Raw genomic sequence first — 19,694 nt, 5'->3', positions numbered from 1 at the left:
TACAAGACAGTGGAAAACCTGTAAGGAAAGTATTTCCCTTTTTTTTTTTTTTACTGTTTTTCCTGAAACCTGCAAATGATGAACTGCAAGAATACAGTCACTACCACAATGACAAGAGTTGAACTTATAAGTGTCCATACTTCATAACACAACATAACTGACCCATTTCTGTGTTTCATGAATAAACTGTTTTGTTGTTGGTTTGTTGTTTTTTTTTTTTAAAAGTCATTTTTCTTAGTATGGGTTTTGTGGCAGAGATTTCCCTTAAAGAAGCTAGGGCTCTAGATGCTACTAAAATTCAAGTTCTCTGAATATTAGGGTGGAAATTGATCAGTGATGCTTTACAACCTTGCACACAATTGTGCACTACAGGAATAAAATGACTGGAGAAAGCAAACCTAAGACTGACAGTTTGCAAGAGCAAAGCCTTTCTAATAGTAAATATGGACCTTCAAATGTCTAGAGGGACTAGACTAAATCCATGGAGTTTTTTCAGTCTGATATTGTTAAGAATAAATACTTTATATATTTCTTAAAATGTTTGACAAATACAGATATATATAGTACTGAAACTGTGGATCTTAAAGCACAGTAGAGAGGAAAACACCAGATGTCAGAGTTGTGAACAAATACATGAATGAACAACAAAGATGAAAATTAGTAGGAGCCTTTAAAATACCAAAACAAACAAATAAACAACAAACCCCAACCAACCAACGAACCAACCAAAGTCACGATAAAAAGAAACAAAAAAATTAGCAGACTGAAAGAATTGGGCATTTTCTCAAGTCTCAGCAAACACCATAAAAATCAATAAATCTCATTAAATATTCCACCTAATCTAGCAATACAAAGGTGTAATAATTTGGATGAGAGACTACAAACAACTTTTAAATGTGTGCTCTTGCTCCATGAAACAACACGTTTGAAGACTTCTACTTACTTAATGTATCTAAATAAGAAAAAGAAAGATGTCAGTATGAAAGAAAGGATCTGTTTTGTTGCCACTTTTCAACTAAACGTTGATTAAAAGGTAGGCCATTCAAGCAGGAGTTATTTTTACCACTGTCACTTCGTTATCTCATTTTCAATGTACCATAATGTTGTGGTTTAACCTGGCAGGCAGCTAAACACCACACAGCCGTTTGCTCTCTCCCCCCTGCCTCCAGTGGGATGGGGGAGAGAATCAGGGAGAAAAAAAAAAAGTAAAATTTGTGGGTTGAGATAAAGACAGTTTAATAGGAAACAAAAAGAAAGGGAAAATAATAATAATAATAATGATAAAAGAATATACAAAATAAGTGATGGACAGTGCAATTGCTCACCATCTGCTGAATGATGCCCAGCCATTTCCCAAGCAGCGGTCATCCTCCCAGCCGAAACCAGGACACATGAAAATGTTAATAGCACTCAGATGAAAATAGCCCTTGGAGGAAGAGACATCAGTTCAGCTTGAACCTTGCCAGTCTCAAAAATTGTTATCAAAAGGAGCAATATGAAGAATTGTATGAGACTCCATTATATTACAATTTGAAAAAGTAATACAAAACACCCAAGTCAAGGCCACTTTAACTTACAAATGTTTATAAATCAAGATTTGGCCTTAATGGTAGCAGTGTGATTATTTTTATTTTGTGAACCTGAAATACACAGTCTTCTAGCTCTTAAAGAATCTTACATGATAATGTAATATATGCCACTTCTTGTATCTTATTGTGAATGCTGGATGCCTTGGTTTAGTTTCTGTAGCATGCATTGGCTTTCATGTGTTCAAAGTCATGTGTGTGTGATTATATACCTTTTTTTGAGAAATACCGAAGTAAAGGACTTAGAACCAACTCTTGTCAGAAATTAGTTTCCTGACTTCTTTTCTGACTTGCTACATTGCTGGCTTGTGGGTATGAACGAAGCTCCAATGAACCCTTTTTAGCTGTTTTTCATTTCTGTTGTGGCTTTGTCTGCCTTTTATTACTTTCATTTGAATACCATCTTCATTAGTTTTTTTTCACATTGTATTAAGGTTTCATACAACACAATCATCTTTCAGAGCTGGGTTCACTTAGTTTTGTTATCCTTGCATACCCTTCAAGCAAGCTGTGTTCTGTGTTTTTTTCTTTTAAAATAATTTGATTGTGTTGGTACAGATATACAAAGTAACTTGAAGTAAGGAATAACTCACAGGATGATTAAGATAGGAGTATTTTAAAGTGAAGCTGAGAAGTTCAATACTAATGAAGCTAAAAATGCAAAGGGCAATTTGTTTCTACAGATACCTGTTATTTTAAGTTAATAATAAAGTTGTCGCTTCTTAATAAAAAAGTCTTTTTTGTAATAGTACTGATTTTTTAAAATTTTTTCCAAGGCTCTGATAACCCATGTTTTCTATTTCTAACTAATATATCAAAAAATGCTTACAATTAGTAAACATTTTCTGAGAAAACTTACAATGTTCTAACAATTATAGTGACTGCAGTAGTTTGTCTCTGATTTCTTTTTATAGCAAGCACTACTTCTTCACTGCTTATACACACCACGTGCACTTCTAAAAATGTGTAATGAGTGTTAAGATGTACCTAGGGGCTACGCCTCCTGAATTTTAAATGGTTATAGAAATAAAATCAAAACATAATAACCTTTTTTCTTTTAAGTTCTCCTCATTAAATCAAACATTATGATGATATGCAAGGATGGGAGGTATGACAATTCAATAGCCACTCTTGCTACATTTTACGTATCTTTATAATATTGTTCTTTCTGTAGAATCTAAATGAGTACTTTTTTAGACTCTTGAAAGTTCGTAGTAAATGATGTTGACATGTTTTATTTTAGGAATTTGTGAAATCATAGTTACCTACACATCTGTTGAAAATCTGCTAAGGATTGCCTGATAGGAACATTTTTATACAGTGCCCTATTTATGAGCTTCCTTGCTGATTGCATTTTAAAAGAATGTCTCCCTGTACAGATGACATTCAGTTTTCTAATTCTCTTTTAATAAGGCAATCCTTTTCAGAGATTTATTTGCTTAAGATAATGAGGTAAGATTACAGAGGAATTAACTGCAATGCTATTAAGGTTTTTTTTCCTTGGGTCTAGCCTTATGCTTTCAGTTTGAAAGTAAGCTGAGATTTATTTTTCCTAGGCTACACAACAAATTCAAGACCAGAAGACAAAAAGGCAGCTGAGGTAGTAATTCTTCAGAAGAATTAAGACACTGATGTCTCTGAGGTATGTTTGTTTTGGAAAGGCTGTTAATTATTTATTAATCTTGCTGCTATGGATAAGAGTAGCGGTGAGTACTTTTGAACATTAGTGACTTTTTCACATCTTCAGATATAGCTCAATTTGAAAGGAAACTCCAAAATATACTTTTTTTCCTTCTTTTTGATAAGCATGGGGAATTAGTTCTAAATCTGCTTCTCTTATCTGTGGCACCATCTTTCTGTCTAGAAAATTAGATATAACCAGATGCAAAGCTAAAAGACCGAGAGGTTCTATGTTCTTTCTGACTTCACAGTTACAGCTTTCTTCATGTGCTATAGTTACTGTGAAAAAATTTCCGGATAAGTGTTCTGGAAAAAGCTGTAAACACTTTCCATTTTGTATGCAATATAGATTGTTATGTTTACATAGGTACAAGAAACATTTCTATCAGCTAGATGTAAAGAAAAGCACGATATAGAAATAAATTACAAATAATAGGGGAGACATAAGAAAGTCATCGGTAGGTACACTGAGTAATGGAGGATACACTAAGGAAATTCATCACCGCTTTTCACAGATTTAAAAATAGCCTATTTAACACTTTCTCAGTTACAAAAAATGTTTGAACTCAAGTAAGTTGGATTCCACTTTTGTAAATGTACCAGGAAAGCTTGTGGGGTACTAAGTAAATGGAGTTGATGCTGATTTCATTTTAGGTCTAGTTATCACTTTCCATGTTCAGGAGCTTTAACAGAGCAAATTATAGTCTTCATACAGTCAAAAATGGTGGGGCCTAGAAATCATTATTTCTATTACACTTGGGAAATATTTGTGTTTAGGTTAACTTTCCTGGAAGTCCTTCCAGCCCTAGTTTTCTCTTTCCTTCAATACATTAAGTTCCAAGGAACAAGTTGTTTTTCTCTTAGAGGAGGCATTTTCTCACAACAATAATACTCAAATTCAGCTATCTCTGATTACTTCAATCCTCACCTGAAGCTCTCTTCTTTTTGCAGGAGGTGTATCTCACCAGCATAGACTGTTGTCTTTTCTACATTCCCATCAGATCTGTGCAATATTGTTCATGTTTGACTTGATAGAAAGACCATGTAGAAGTTTTGGCTAGTGACACAGCCATCTCATGGCTTGTTAAGTAATGCAAGCCTATAGTGTGAGATATATATATACATTGTCTAAAAATATATTTTCCGCTTTAAAAAATAAAACTTGTTAGTTTCCTCCTCCCTCAAAGGCTATATTTATTTCAGCTTTCTTGAAAAACTACCTACCTGCCCAAGACCGTTGACCTCTAGGATTCTTTCCTTTTTCTTTGCTTTAGATGTTACATAACAGGTTTGCAGCCTTTGGGGTTGAGAAGTTGAGTTCTGTACACTATCTTTGTATAATATTGTTCACAATGAATACATTCAGAGCACCTTTTTTGCCTCCTAGCATTTGTAACCACAAATACCTCTCTTTTAATGTCAATCTTGTTTCCTTGGAGAAGCAGTATTTAAAGTACTGTAAGAAATGCCAAGAGAGAAATCAGCAAATACATTTTAACGTTTAAACTATTATTCTCTTATCTGACAGCATACCTAGATTTTATATTGGAAAAAGAAATTTAAAACTGTTGTTGAACTTTTGATGAGGGTCTACATATGTGCCAGTGACATTTGAGAACAATGCTTTTTGATAAATGAAGAATCTCCATTGCCTTTTCATGACTCCCATTGAGATACATATTTGTTCCTCGGGGCACAATTTGTCTCGCAGATTGTATTTGATTTGTAGTCTAAGGATAGAAGCTCATAGTATCAGTGTTAAATACAAGTAGCTTTCAGAAGCATGGTAAGGCAATATTTTTATATTCACCCATTAGAAAAAATGTGTAAAGAAAAAAGGACCTCATTTTACTGGGTCTGCTGAAGCAAGACACCGAGTAAAATATTTAATAATATTTAATTAGTATGCTTTAGCTTCATATGTATTTTTGAAGTTGATATATTTTTGCCTAGCCTGTTCCCTCAATGTTCCCATGCAGTTTTTGTTATTATATAATTTTTTAAGTGCCTATAAAATCTTCACTTTCTCTCAGTTGTGGAGACACAATTTTAAAGCATCAGGCAAAATGTAATATATTATGAGGAAAAACAAAAGAAGCAAAACATGTCTTTCTCATTCAGTCTGCCAGATTATTTAATCTTGTTCAGTCTAGTATTTCTGTCATTTCATAGAGTTATGTGATGGCCACGTTACCATGTGTTTTCAAATGGATTTAGAGTGGATTATTTAATCTGCAGTTCAACATTTCTGACACTTTACAGAATGATGTTACGGTCACGTTACCCAAGTGACTTCAAATTACTCAGTAATGGTAGTTTCCATGGTAAACATAGTCCTTGGTGGCAGATAGGACTCTGACTTTCCCATGTGAGAGCCTTTATGTTATATAATAATCAGAGTAAGGGAGAGAGAATTTTAGTAGCCAAGATGTGTTCTTCATATATATATATATATCTCCTTCCTCAGAGCCTTCACATTAGACTTTAAAAAATGATTTTATGGTTGTACTTTAACATCTCCTCCTGGTGATATAGGCCTTCTTTAGCAAACAGTACGATGTTGAGTGAAACTTTTCTATGTAGCTTATGTATCTATGTTAGTTTACTCCATGCGTAATACTCCAACTTACATTTGTCTGTTCCGGGTGCCCAGGGAACATAAGGTGTTCTCTGAAATGTAGAGCTCGGAGACGCTCTGAACCCTTAGGCTCCTCTTTGTGTGATGATTTTTGATATCCTGACAACTGTTAGAGCAGAACTTGTGGAGAACGGAAAAAAATAGCAAACCCAGTGATTTAATTTTGCTTCTCTGATTTAGAATGAAGTTACGTGATCTTCCCAGTGGTCCTGTGCATATATTGTCTTTATATACGGTTATACACACATAAAGCATGTGTACAGTTTTGTTGTAGTACCAAATGCATAGTGCATTCTTTTGATGTATCTACCTTATAAAAATTAATACATGAAAAAAGTTTATACATGGAGCACCCTAAATTTTGATAACTTTCTGTATGTCTGTGTGAAAACCTGACTTGATAAATGCAAATGGATGTTTCAGAACTGCCTTATCACAGATACATATTTATGATGGGGCTAAAGAAACTCTCACCCATCTTGCAAGGTTGAAATGCACAACTGAGATTCAATGTTGCTGGATGCTGGCCTCACTTTTCAAGATATAAACCAAGAAATGAATTGCCGAAAGAAATGGACTCTTAGTCAACATTGCATTTTAGCCTCCCTTAGTACCGTGAGAATAATTAGAATAACTTCCCTGAAAATTCAGAAACATTGCAGAATGTTTTGAGTGTTTTGTCAAATTAAGTTGAAAAGTTAAGTTTGTTTTAAAGCAAGAAGTTGATTGAAGCTTACAATAAAAGCCAACTTAAATTTTGAATATATGAAAATTAAATATTTTGAGCTTTTCAAGGTTTTCTACTCTGAAAGTCATTTAAAAACTGAAATAATATTGAAAAAAATATTTCACAAATTCACATTTCCGGTTTCAAAATAAGTATAAACAGATCAACATTTTGCTGAGCTTTAAGAGTATTTGATTACATTTGGCTAATGATGTAAAAGGCAGAAGCAGTTGATCAGAAATTTATCACCCTGTATGTTTTCAAAAAACAAAAAAATATTTTGGGACCATTTTAGGTTAATTATGCAGGTCAGCAATTTTTATTAGTTTGTATAACAACCGCAGTACATGACTGTTCTTGGAAGTTATGAAAACAGTAGATATTCAGCCGTCTAATGCAAATATGTTAGGAGGATTTCAAGGTAAATTTCTAAACGTAAGATCAAAACTTAAGAGTAAAAAGTCAGTCATCATTGTGATCAGTCTGGGCTAGAAGCTGGTTTAGTTGAAACCTGTCTGTAGTCTTCTGTTCATAACAACCGCAGTACATGACTGTTCTTGGAAGTTATGAAAACAGTAGATATTCAGCCGTCTAATGCAAATATGTTAGGAGGATTTCAAGGTAAATTTCTAAACGTAAGATCAAAACTTAAGAGTAAAAAGTCAGTCATCATTGTGATCAGTCTGGGCTAGAAGCTGGTTTAGTTGAAACCTGTCTGTAGTCTTCTGTTCAACCATTCTTGTTTAAAAGTACAAAACCTAGGTATTTTGTATGTCTGGTGCTAAATCAATCTCAGGTTCATGTAGCCTGCGTGCTCCCTTTTGGGATCGTAAAGAAAATCACTGGATACTGATCAGATTGCTTTCCTATGTGAATTCAGTGGCACGTACTTTCTACTCTAGGACTAAAGCAATGGAACTACAGCTGAGGAATGCATGTGAAATGTAACAGCATGAGGAGTCAGGAAGAAGGGGAAGAATTAATTGTATTTATCACTTCAGTTGAAGGAAGTGACTTAAGATTCCTAATCGAAATAGCCAAGCTACCAACTTGCCTGTGCAGGGAGGCGTATCTGCATGCCGGGGCAGCTGGGCACCGGGTGCTCACAGGTCAGCGGGGCTGTGCCCTCCCCTTCCCAGCAGGCACAGTCGCACCACGTCAAGGCTGAGGCACCTCCCAAGGGCAGGAGGAGTGAACCAGGGCCCTGGCACTTGATGATGGTGCACCAGCTGCGATGTGGGCTCTGCTGCAGAAGCCACTTCCTTTGAAGTAGCTTCAGAGTGAAAGGTGGGTTTGTTTCTTGTGTGCAAAACATGCATCAGGTGTGATCTAATCAGCAGGGGGTCAGTCATTTTGTATACAGGAGTTTGATTACAGTTGGCTAGTTCCAGCGCCTGCTAACCTGCTATTTGTATTTGCACAGTGTTTGATTTTGTTTATAAGAATTTATTTAATATCTAACAGATCCAAAAAGACACTGAAAATCGTACTTCTATTGCCAGTTTTTCCTGGATCTATATAATTCAAAATGGTTAATTGTTTTTACTCTCTCCAGTTCAATTCCAGGGAGTGAGCAAAAGCACATATAAGGTTTTTTTTTTTCTTTCAAATCACATGGGAGCACAGCTTAACACATTTCACTAACAGCATTTGAAAACTAGGACTTACAAATGCACAAGTGTCAGTTTTTACCCAAAATTTTATTATTTCTGTGTTCTGTTAATTCTGTGAGTTTGCGAGCAATGTGAATTATTTTTCCCAACAAACATTTGATTATCTTTGTGATTTTTGACTCCTGCTTCTTCCAGTTACCATTTTTTTTACACAGAATCTTTATGAAATGGCTAAACAGTGCAGTATAACTCTTTCAAAATATGGATTAAGAAAGGACATATCTTCAGCAGGAAAGAGTAATTGGTATTTGTTTCTTACAGTGAAATGAGTTTAGTTTTAAAAGACAGTCAAGTTCAGACAAAATAGTGCTTAGATTAACCTGTAAGGTTGCTTGAACAGGAATATGGACTTATTTCTTCCAAATACTCTAAAATTACAGTGTCCAGATCTGGCCCACTGATTCCACACTCAGTGGAATTTTTTCTGCTTATTTTTAATGGATCATTTTTCGAATGCTGAAGCTGATCAGTCCCTGCTCTTGAGATAATGATCCAGCCATCTATAGAGAGCACACAATTAACTTGAGGGGAAAAGGGGAAAACCAGGAAGGAAATATATGCAATATATGCATCTCTTTATGCTCTGTATTCTGTCAATTTTTATGGGTCTGTAATTAGGTCACAGCACTTAACTTCCGGGGTGACATCACCTTCTCCTTCATTCCCTAATAGGGATTAAGATGTTGACACATAGAAAATTCTACTTCCTGGACAGAGAGAAATAACTCATTAAACCAGTAGTAGGCTTGACACTGGCTGAATTATTTACCAATATAATAATGAAATGGAGACTAACAGGAAGGAAGAGCACAGGGAGTATGTGGAAAGAGCACAGATACGCTTGCAGCCCATGTGTGTGAAGGAGTTTGGTTTAAAGAAACAATGATAGGACCAGGCTGGGACAGGAAAAATTGTGAGTAAAATGATGGTGCATTTCAAATCCTTAGGCAGAAAAAGTAAGGCAAAATACTGGCAAAATCTTTGAGATGAAGCAAGAAGATGACTATCATAATGCATGGCCAAATGCACAGAGATCTTGGCATGAGAGGAGAGCAGTGAGGGCCCAAAGAGCATGCTATTCAAAGAGAGATTATCAGATGGAAAGAAAAAATGAGAAGGGTGCCTTATACATATTTCTATACATAGAAAGCTCATAAATGCAGCAAAGGACACAGCTTAGAATGGTGCTTCTTAATTCAAAAATAGCTGCCATGTTTCAGACTGAACGTACAAGGTTGTTTCTGTGTAAAACTGTACAACCCAGCAGTAACCTTTAACTCATCTTTATAAAATATATTACAGTGCAGTTTCTGTACAGTGCAGCTGAAAGAGCTTGATGCCATCGCTAGTACTTTTTATTATTTTATTGTCAGGAAGCCTATCCCTTTTTTCAGACTTTCTTTTACTTTTCGGAGATACTATTTGCCCAACACTGATTTAAATTTGTAAGGTGGAATACTTAAAACCATGACTTATGAGATCTTAGGATTTTTGTTGTTAATAGAATGAAAAAACCTGAGGAAGTGTATTTTTCTGATCTTGCACGTTAAGATATATTTGTGCTTGAGAGAGACTGCTGGCTGGTATAAGATGACCTTTACTTAAGAGAGGACTACAAGGAACCAGGTCAGACATGGCTGGAAAAACTCATACCTGATCGTAGGAGCAGGCTGCAGGAGCACAATAAATGCCTGGCTATGAGAACAGAAGAAAAGAAATTTGTTAAGTTTTGCGGTGGATGATACTGGTGCAAGAGTTGAGCTTCAGAGATTTCTATTACAATTGTGAGCTGGAACTTAGTTCATGTGTGCTACATGTAAAAGGTTTGTCATCTTTTTGATGTTCTTCACTGCAGGTGGAGAGAATCCTCATACATACATCTGCAGTAAGTAACAGTTGACTATTACATATATACTTTCAAATAAATTAGGAAAGGTGGTGGAAATAACATTTTGATGCTGTTACATACCAGCTTTCATCTCATGTATCTATTTGCCATTTGTAATTTCTGAGCTTCATGAAATGCACTGGCATTTTGTTTTAACAATTGTGTTAGTTTTCAAGTTATTTCTGTTGAGAGTTCTTAGTGCCAGGTTTGTTGTAGGAAATAGTAGGGACGTCCTATGAAATCCTGCTACAGTACTGCTCCTGACAAAATGAAAATGAAATACACAGGTTTGATTTAGAAGCACCAAGAATAGGCTTAATCCAAGTCTGCAAGCTCTAATCCAAAGTGATACATAAGCTGTAATGAACAAAATGAATGGCCTACTGGCACCTGATCTGACAGGAGAAGAAGCAGAAATTGGACACAGTGTATCTCAGAGAGTTAAAACAGGTGGCTGCATCCATTTGATTGTTAAGGCTGGAGTCATCAGAATATTTTTTTTTCTCAAGTCTCTCCTTTTGTGCTCACCTTTAAAATAAGACTGAATTCTGTGTTAGCCAGTGGCTCAATAACAGATCTGAAAGTATCAAATCTCGTGAGTTATAGTTTTCCTCAAATAGTGGGAGAGAAAGCAGAAATGAATTTAAGTAAAACACCCATGCTTCACAAAATAGTCTCTTCTAAAATTGGATGTTTCTGAGCAATATGTTTGTCTAGAAATCATTGGTATTATTAAAAAAAAAAAAGTAGTGGATACTAACAACCCTTGAAAAATCATCTTATTGGTATTAGCCAGAGGTTTTATCTTACTTGCTTCCAGAGTTAAAATTGTGAGCAGAAATTGAGCTGTCAGTGAGAAGACAGCTGCTGCCCAGAATTTCCAGCCATACAGTAGTTTGAATGGATAAAACAGACATAAGCTTCAAACTCCATACAGTCTAATGAGATGAATATAAATATTTGGACATTTCTATTTTATGCTATCTGTGAAGAGTTTGACTAATATGTTGTTTTCACAAGAAGAGCTAGATAGGTGTCACCATTAGTTCAATTCCTGCAGCTTTCAGGAGTATACAGGTTCACTTTAAAAAAAAACCAACAAAAATACCCCAAAAAAAACCTCTCTGATGTTTTTCTCAAATGTTTAAAGCTTGTGGACAGGGAAATGTCTCACTCTCCCTTCTCACCTTCCTTCACTCTTGAAGTGCATGTGTGGGCTAATGGAGAAATCATTGATCTTTGACAACCACCAGTAGATAACTGCTGGTCTGCTCAGGCAAGGTTTTGCTCTTCTGTTACAAACTTTTTTATTCAGTAGACCTTGTACCAGTATTTCAGAAATAAATGAGGCAGTCTGTTACTTTCATGTTCACTGCAGACTCATGCAGGTGTTTCTTTATCTGTACGTGCTTGTCACTTTTTTAACCCCCTTCTGTAGCAGTGGTTCCCACCCTTTTTTTAAAGGGATCTTCACCACCCCCTTCCTGAACTCCAGGCTCCTCATCAGCCCCTCTTCCTTCCCCTTCTGTGAGGACTTTCTGATACCCCACCCTCACTCGCTTCTCCTGATGTTTCTTCATTGTGTCTTTGTTGCTGACTTTGGCCAGTATCAGTGCAGCTCTCCAAAGTGCAACTCCCAGCACAGAGTTTTAGCTCCTTAGCAGCTCTTAGCTTTTCTGGACTCACCTTGACTGAGAGCATACTTTGCAATGGTTGGGACTATTTCTTCATATTGATTTTTCTTTTTTTTTCATGTAAGGGTAGATTCTGAAGTAATCATATGATCCTACAAGCTGTGCTTCCATTAAGGTCCTGTCCTACCTATATTTTAATTTACCTCTCCTTCTTGGAAAGAAGATTTTTAAGTTGAAAAAAGTGCATGGCAAAATATTCTCTGAATATTTTAATACCTTTTTTTTAATTGAATGAAACCAGTTATCTATTCATGAACAGTTTGTTTTACAATTTTTTTAGATTATTGCAGTGAGGAGCTTCTTATTTTCATTCATGTCAGACTTTTTCAGAGTACGTAGGGAATTTTAGTTCTTCATGTTTTAGTTCCTAAAATTCCTCAGGGAGCCTGAATTGGGAGACTCTGTGCTCAGCCCTGCAATATTCTGTGTGGCACCAATGAAATAGTTCTTAGTATTTGGAAGGCTAGTGACCCAACTGCATAAATTCTTGCCCCTCTTCTTGATCCCACTGAATTCAACTGGACCTCATGTTTCAAGAGGAGCAAGTGGGTACACAAAAGTACTTGTTTTCAAAAGCAGGCTCATACATCATCCAAATTTGAAAAAAAAATGCATTATGCATAAGGGTTTAATATTGTGTTCTGCCATTGATGATGTGTAATCCCTATTAAAAAGATTTATGCTGAGCATTGGCAGCTGACATGATCCTATACTGTAAACCTGAATTTCTAAATTTCCCAGTAAATAATTATTCTTGGGATCTTTCCTAATGTGATGCAAAATTGTTTTTACTGTGGATGTTTAGAGTAAAATAAAAAAATAAAATTAACATAACTTACCAATGGGTAAAGCATGTGTGTTTTATACATAGTCCAAGATGATTTATACATCATCTTACAATTGTCACTCTTTTTTGCGGGAAAGGTTGAGTGGCCATATTTTTGGGGAGACTAACTAGTCATAATTTTCAAAGGTGATAAGGGATTGGGTTTATAAAGCAAAAAGCATGGATAATAACAACACATTACTAAAGGCTTTAAGAATACACATACAGGATTTAATTGAGAAACAGAAGGTCAGTGATGCAGATGATAGTAGAATATAAACATCCCCAAGCGAGCACCCACTCAAGGCTTTATATACATATAATTTTGCTGTAGAAACATACCTACAATGCTTCTGTAACCAAGCTAGCTTATGTTTTTAACAATAATTGACAGCTGATAATTGACAGCTGAGTGAACATTGCAGCTGAAGTGTTTGAAGGAAAAAAAAAAATAATCCGTCCATCTCAGAAATCTTTCAGTAATGTATTTATTACTGTTTCCAAGTAACATTCAAATAACATTTTTTAAGTGACTATATATTATAGGTAAGGTTCTTGTCAGCAAGTGATGGTTGAGAAAGGGGGGTCGTTTACATCCCCGTTTGTTTTTGTTGGGTTTTTTCCCTTAGTTTGAGAACTTGCTGCTTGTTAGTATTCCAGGCACAACGCAAAGTCCCTCCTAGTCCCCACTCTCCCCACCCTGAAAATTGCAGAACGGTATTTGGTTTAGAAGGGAACAGAATTTAAAGGAAACATGTTGTGATATGTTTGTTTATATTAAATTAGTTGTTTATGGAATGTTATATAGATACCTTCTAATTGAGAAAAACAACAGGTTTCTTGTACTGAAAACTTTTTGTTAGCATTTGTGTATTTCAGGAAGTTTTTCTTTATAAGGTCATTGATTTTGGAATTTGACAGTAACTATAATGTTCCATTCAACTAGATTTGGCTTTTTCTTTGTGTAAAATGCCAGGAGTGTCTGCTTTCATGTTTTTTTTTTTTTTTTTTTTTTTTTTTTTTTTTTTAAAGACAGGAACATCTATAAATTGCAACGAGAAAGTGATACAGAGTTAAATAATTACCTTACAGAGCATAAAACAGGTCAAATGAATTGAAGAGCCTGCACTCAGCAGCACTGTTTCATTCTATTTCATCTGAGATACTTTGGATTGCTTAAGTTCTGGTGGTTTGCTATATTTACTGCAAAGGCAAGAAAAAGGGAAAATATACAAGTACTAAGGAAAACCTCTGAAAGTTAAATCAGCTTAGTGAAATCACTTCTTAAAAATTCCGTATTACTCTGTTATTGGAGAGCTTTCTGATTAACATATAATGTCCAGGCTTCCATTGTCATGGTATATTTTGGAACAAGGTAGCATTATCCTTCAAAAAGATCTTTCTCAAGTGATCTGAAAATTCTGAGACATGATACTTTGTAATTGCCTACATATTTTAAATTTTGATAGGTTACATGGTCAATGATCTACCTCTCAGAGAAGAACAAGTAATAATTCGGTCACAGTTGCATAGTCTTCCAAATCCTAACAGTGTTTCATTGTGTTTCTTCTTAATGGAATATATTTAGCAGTTCTAGAGGAAGAAGGTTGAAGCTTTGAACCTTTATTATTCATCTTTGACATCTATGGTTTTCAAGTGGTGTTAAGGTTAAATGGGAGTTCATTTACACTCTATTTCATTTATAAAGTTCTCTCATAATTAAATGCAGATCCATGTAATTTAGTGGTAGAAATTCATTAAGATTCCTGGTTAGGAAAAAGTGTTAACAGAACTGCAAAGGTTATAGAGATTTAGCTCCTGCTTAAGGTAAATTAAGCACAAACCACATTCCTGTAACATGAAGGAGATTGCTTAAACTGTAACTGACAAGAAATTTCAAAATTCATTTTCATCATCTGTGTACACCAAAAGCAAAAGTAAACATACATTTATTAAATCAATATAGTTGATAAAATTCATACAGATTTCATGCCTTTTGTAATGTATTTTTTTGTTGTGTTAGGCATAAAGGCTAATATTATTGCAAATACTGATGAAACTGTCATGGACTTTAGGATATTTCAAATTTTATTTTTTAAATGAAAATTCCTAAAGTGAACTGAATTAAAAGACATTTGCTTAGTATCTCTGGAAAAAAACAGGTAGCCTTTGGTTGTTTCTCGTGCCCAAATTGGTATTTCATCTAAACTATCACTTTCAGGAAGTTATAAAAAGCAAAGGGCCAGCAAGCTTTACCTTTGACTTCAGTGGAGCTAGAAGTTCACCATCTATTTTAGTAATATATGGATAGTATAATGATCTGATGATAAGGAAACACAGAGTCTCTGTTTACTCTCTTTAAGTTAAAAATGCTCATATTTGGTTTTGGTTTGATTCTGTAACTTTAAACATATACTTAGATACAGCTTCATGAGAGCAACGTGCTTTTCACCTAAGCCTTGAAAAGATTTTCTTACCGTTCCCATAGCATTTCTCTGATGGTCACATTCAAACATATTTTGACAAACAATTAATTCCTAAAAGTATCTGATGCTTCCCCTGTAAGGTGAAAAAGTATGTTGAAAATCTGTAATAGGATTCTGCTTGAACTGTTATAAACTTACTCTGTTCAATGATATCAGTTTAAATCTAGGACACTTTTTTATGCTGTCCTTACATCTTAATTACGCTAAACCTTCAGTTAACCGTTTTTCTTGTTCATTTTTACATTAGTTCAGTTTAACTTTAATACAAAATTGCTGTCAAGTATATGTGGTACTAATAGGTGTAGACTTAGAGCTCCACTGAATTGTCTCAAATGACCTGTTCTGCAATACTGTGCCTGTGCCCATATGCCTATGTATAGGTGTTTTTTGCCCTTTGGCTACTATGATGCAGATTTGGGGGGGGAGAGGGAAGAGGTCAGTAGAGGTTGGACTAAGTGGGCCTCTGGAGATCCCTTCAAGTCTAAATCGTTCCGCGATTCTGTGGAGGTTGATCTCTGCACAGTAACACTCTCTTGGGGTATGCATGGTCTCAATCACATGATGCTAGAGCATCTGACCAGCAGTGGAGCATTCCCTCCTCCCTCTGCTGTGGTCTGGGCTGTGTCCAGGTCTGAATGTAATGGCGCTGAAAAAATATTGTCTAACTTTCTGTTCACCACTACTGTCTCCAAGATATCTTTCATTAGAACAGCCTTCCATTTCTTATTAAAAAAACAAACAAACAAACAAACAAAACCAAAACCAAAACCACCAGCTGAGTTCAAATTTCATTTCTGCACTCAATTTTTTTTAAAAAACCTGCCAGATAATGGAAAATTTTCCAAATCAAGGACAGGAGATTTTCCTCCCCCACACTCCAAACTTTTCTGTGTTGACTGGACTGTAAGGCACCTTCCAATTAAGTTATGTGAATCTCATTAGCATGCTCTTTATACTCTTTTTCAGATCACTAATGAGGAATTTAATTAAAACATGACCTAGCACTCATCCCAGCAGCATTCACCAGACACCTTCTTTTGACATGATACATTGCTGTTTTTCACTGATCCACATTTTAAATACTAGCCAGTTTTCAAAGCAGTGGTGAACAGAGGTGGAATACCACTTTATTAGGGACGTTATTGAATCCTAAAAAAAATGAAAAATAAAAAGGTCTTCACTGAAAGAAAATGAACAGAATTACATTCTGTCTCTCTCTGTGTGATAGCCTTGTTAATAAGCTACCAAAACCTACTACCTCATAACTCAGGTTCAAAACAATGATATTCTATTTTTTGTATTAAGGAGATAAGAAAGATTAAAGGCAAATATTAACTGACAAGCTCTTGTCATGTTTTTCAAAGAATTATGTCATCAAGGCCTAAATTTACAGCTCTTCACTCTGAAGAATATTATGTGGTAGCAGTGCTGGGGAAATTTGTATTGAAGATGCAATAAAACATTGTTTCACTGGTTTGACCAGCTCCTCTAGTAATGTAATTAAGCTGGCTACTGTTCACGTACTGTTTCAGGAGTTCTCACTATGCAAGGAATTCCCTTCCTATATATATATTTTTTTTTCACATCTGCTAGTGCCCAAATCTCCTTACCACACAGAGGAGGGAGGGACCGAAACGACAAAGGGTGCGTGTGTGACCGTGCCCCGGTTGGAGCAGCAGTTCTAGAACACACTGGATAGCTCAAATGGTGATAATGCCTGTGTTTTGGAAATTTAATTGATCCTGAAGTATCAGTATGAAAGATTTGATGAAATATTCAGAAACATAGTGCATAAAATTGATCAGAATGTGCTTATCCTCGAATTACTACACCTAACCATATATAATGAAGCGTGAGGTATTTTTACCACTGCTGTACATCGGAACATGTCTGATAAGTTTATTTTTCAATCTTCTGCAGAAGCCATGTTGATCATGTGCGGTGGATTTTGTATTCTGTCACATGCCGGTAGACCTCAGGGAATTTTAAAACTGGCTTTCAGTGATCCTAATGAATGGGTGGACCTGTTGTACCATATCTCACTAGAGCTGTACCTACTACATGTTTCCAGTGCCAGCAGTCCCTTGTCTAAGCAGGAATTATATAAATAAGAGTGAATTTAGGCAGTTATATTTGGATAACAGATTGTTAATAAGCAGTCATTTGGACTACTGGAATGATAAGGTTGGCATTAACTACTGAGGCACACTGCAGAAATAGGAGATACAAAGCTGAATATCAAGACATACTTCCGCAAAAAAAGGGTTGCTATAGTATGTTTAAGGGAAATAGTTGAAGCCCTTCTACTCAGGAGGTAAAACAAGTGGACAAGACAATCTGTTTTATGGTACTTTTGAAACTCTACAAGTTTCAGAACTTGAATTTTATGGTATATTAGCCTGTTTTATTAACATTATCCCCTAAAATACACAAAAAAAGTCCTATGCAAAGATGATAAAGTGGCAGAAGCATTCTTTTAGGAGCAAGATATATTTGGAACATTTACAAGAATATGAATGATAACATTTCATGAATGCCATTTAACAGATGCACTTGAACATCAGCTAGAGCACCAGCTTGCTCTCCTTTAATGAATAAAATCGTATAATAGATGAGTAATTGAAATGCGTCAATGTGAAGAATATCTAGCGCTTTACATCTCTTATCCCATTTCAGTTTCCTTCACCTACTCTTTCCAGCTGCAGTCTATAATTTGGACCTGCTAGTCCCTTTTATTCTAATACAACAGTTGAATCACTTTACTTTTTTGTTCTTTTTTTTCTTTTCTTTTTTCCCCCTAACATCTCACTTAAGGTTTCGAGATTCATCTTTCTGTTAAATAAAACTTTTTTAGAAGATACTCTTCTGGCATCATTCTTCAGGAAACGTGCTGTGATGTGTGATGAGGTTAGAATTAAATCTGGATTCTCCACTTGTGGAGAAGCAAATTTCCTGAAATTATAGAAGTTTGGCCAGCTTCATAGCTGCAGAAGATAAAGGTCAGTCTTTGAGTCCAAGAAATAATACTACAAAGTCTTTAAATTGCTTGAATTAATTAATCCCTCCTCAGAAAATCTTGTACGGTGTATCAGTATTATTTTACAATTCATCTGAGGTTAAGCACTATGTTTAGAAATAATGATCACAGTTTGAAATATCAGAGGGATGACTTTTCTTTTGTGTTAAGCACCCCAAAAGCTACGTACTTCGAGAGCAATTGTGAATGTCAGTTTTAAAAACTAGACTGATCTTCCTCAAATTAGGCAGTAAGAGTAGAAATTCTTTGGTTTTAATTCAAGTATATTTCTTTGAGACAAAAAACGTTTTCTGTATTTAGAAATTTTATGATTCTTGCTTCTTCATCCTGTGTCTAAAATAAGTAGGTCACTATCTTCATTATAATGTCTAAACAGTAATCTCCTTAGAAAAGACAAAATTAGCATAATATATTCTTCAGTGACATAACCCACCAGCCTGGGTTGGGGCACATGATATTTATTTCAAGTCAACAACAGTACTGGTCTTGGGCTTACTGTGTTTATGTTTTCCATTTCCTCTGCCAAAAATGTTTGAAATACATAATTACCTAGAGTTTTATTTCATGGGGTTTTTTCAGATGCTCTTCAAATAATCAGCATATTTGTTCTAACTGTATGTGTGTTTGTTCTAAGAACTAATTTGATCTTAAGTATTTCACTTATGTGTGTAATACTGTGCCATATTTGCATCACATGATACATAGTGAATGATAGATGAGAAGATTGGAAATACTGGCTCAGTTATATTTATTGTCTGCAGTGTATAAGCTCTATTGCATCTCATGACAATCTCCTTAAAATGCCAATTCAAACGTACCATTACATTGGCTGATAACTGTGTTAGCAAATACACAGATAAAAAGACAAAATGAGGTTCATGTACAGATTCTTCATCATTTTGAAATATATTTATGTGGAAAAGCATCTCATAGAAATAAAAGAACTTTGTCATTTATCATAAACTCAGTGTTGTGCTCTTCACCAATACGTAGTGGACTGACTGAGGTGAACTTTCTTTAGGAAGGCTGAGAAGGTCAGGTCACGTTCCTGCACAAGCAAAGCGCTGGTACTGCTACCAGTCTTCTCCCTCTCACGCTCTAATAGACACAATGACTGATAACTCTTGAAGTGGGTCTTCCCAGTGGTCATTTGAGATGTTCAGTGGGCTTTCACACACTTCATCTTCATTGATAAGTAATATAGTGACGACATATAGCTTATTGTATATTTTGGTTTTGATAAAAAAAGATTATACTGGGGTTAAGACAGCAACTTGATCATTTTTCTTGCAGGAAAATATTAAATGAAAGAATAGTAACTTCCAGTGCTGAACTTCCATTGAAACTAGGCTATATCTGTTGACAGTGGGTTTCTTGGTTTTGTTTTTGTTGTTTGTTTGTTTGTTTGTTTTAAGTAACTCTACAGGTGAATTGTTACTGTCTGTACAACTTTTCCCAT

Source organism: Aptenodytes forsteri, unplaced genomic scaffold (genome assembly GCF_000699145.1).
Source record: "Aptenodytes forsteri isolate BGI_AS27 unplaced genomic scaffold, ASM69914v1 Scaffold27, whole genome shotgun sequence".
Lineage (NCBI taxonomy): Eukaryota > Metazoa > Chordata > Aves > Sphenisciformes > Spheniscidae > Aptenodytes > Aptenodytes forsteri.
Note: the sequence above shows the minus strand (reverse complement) of the source record.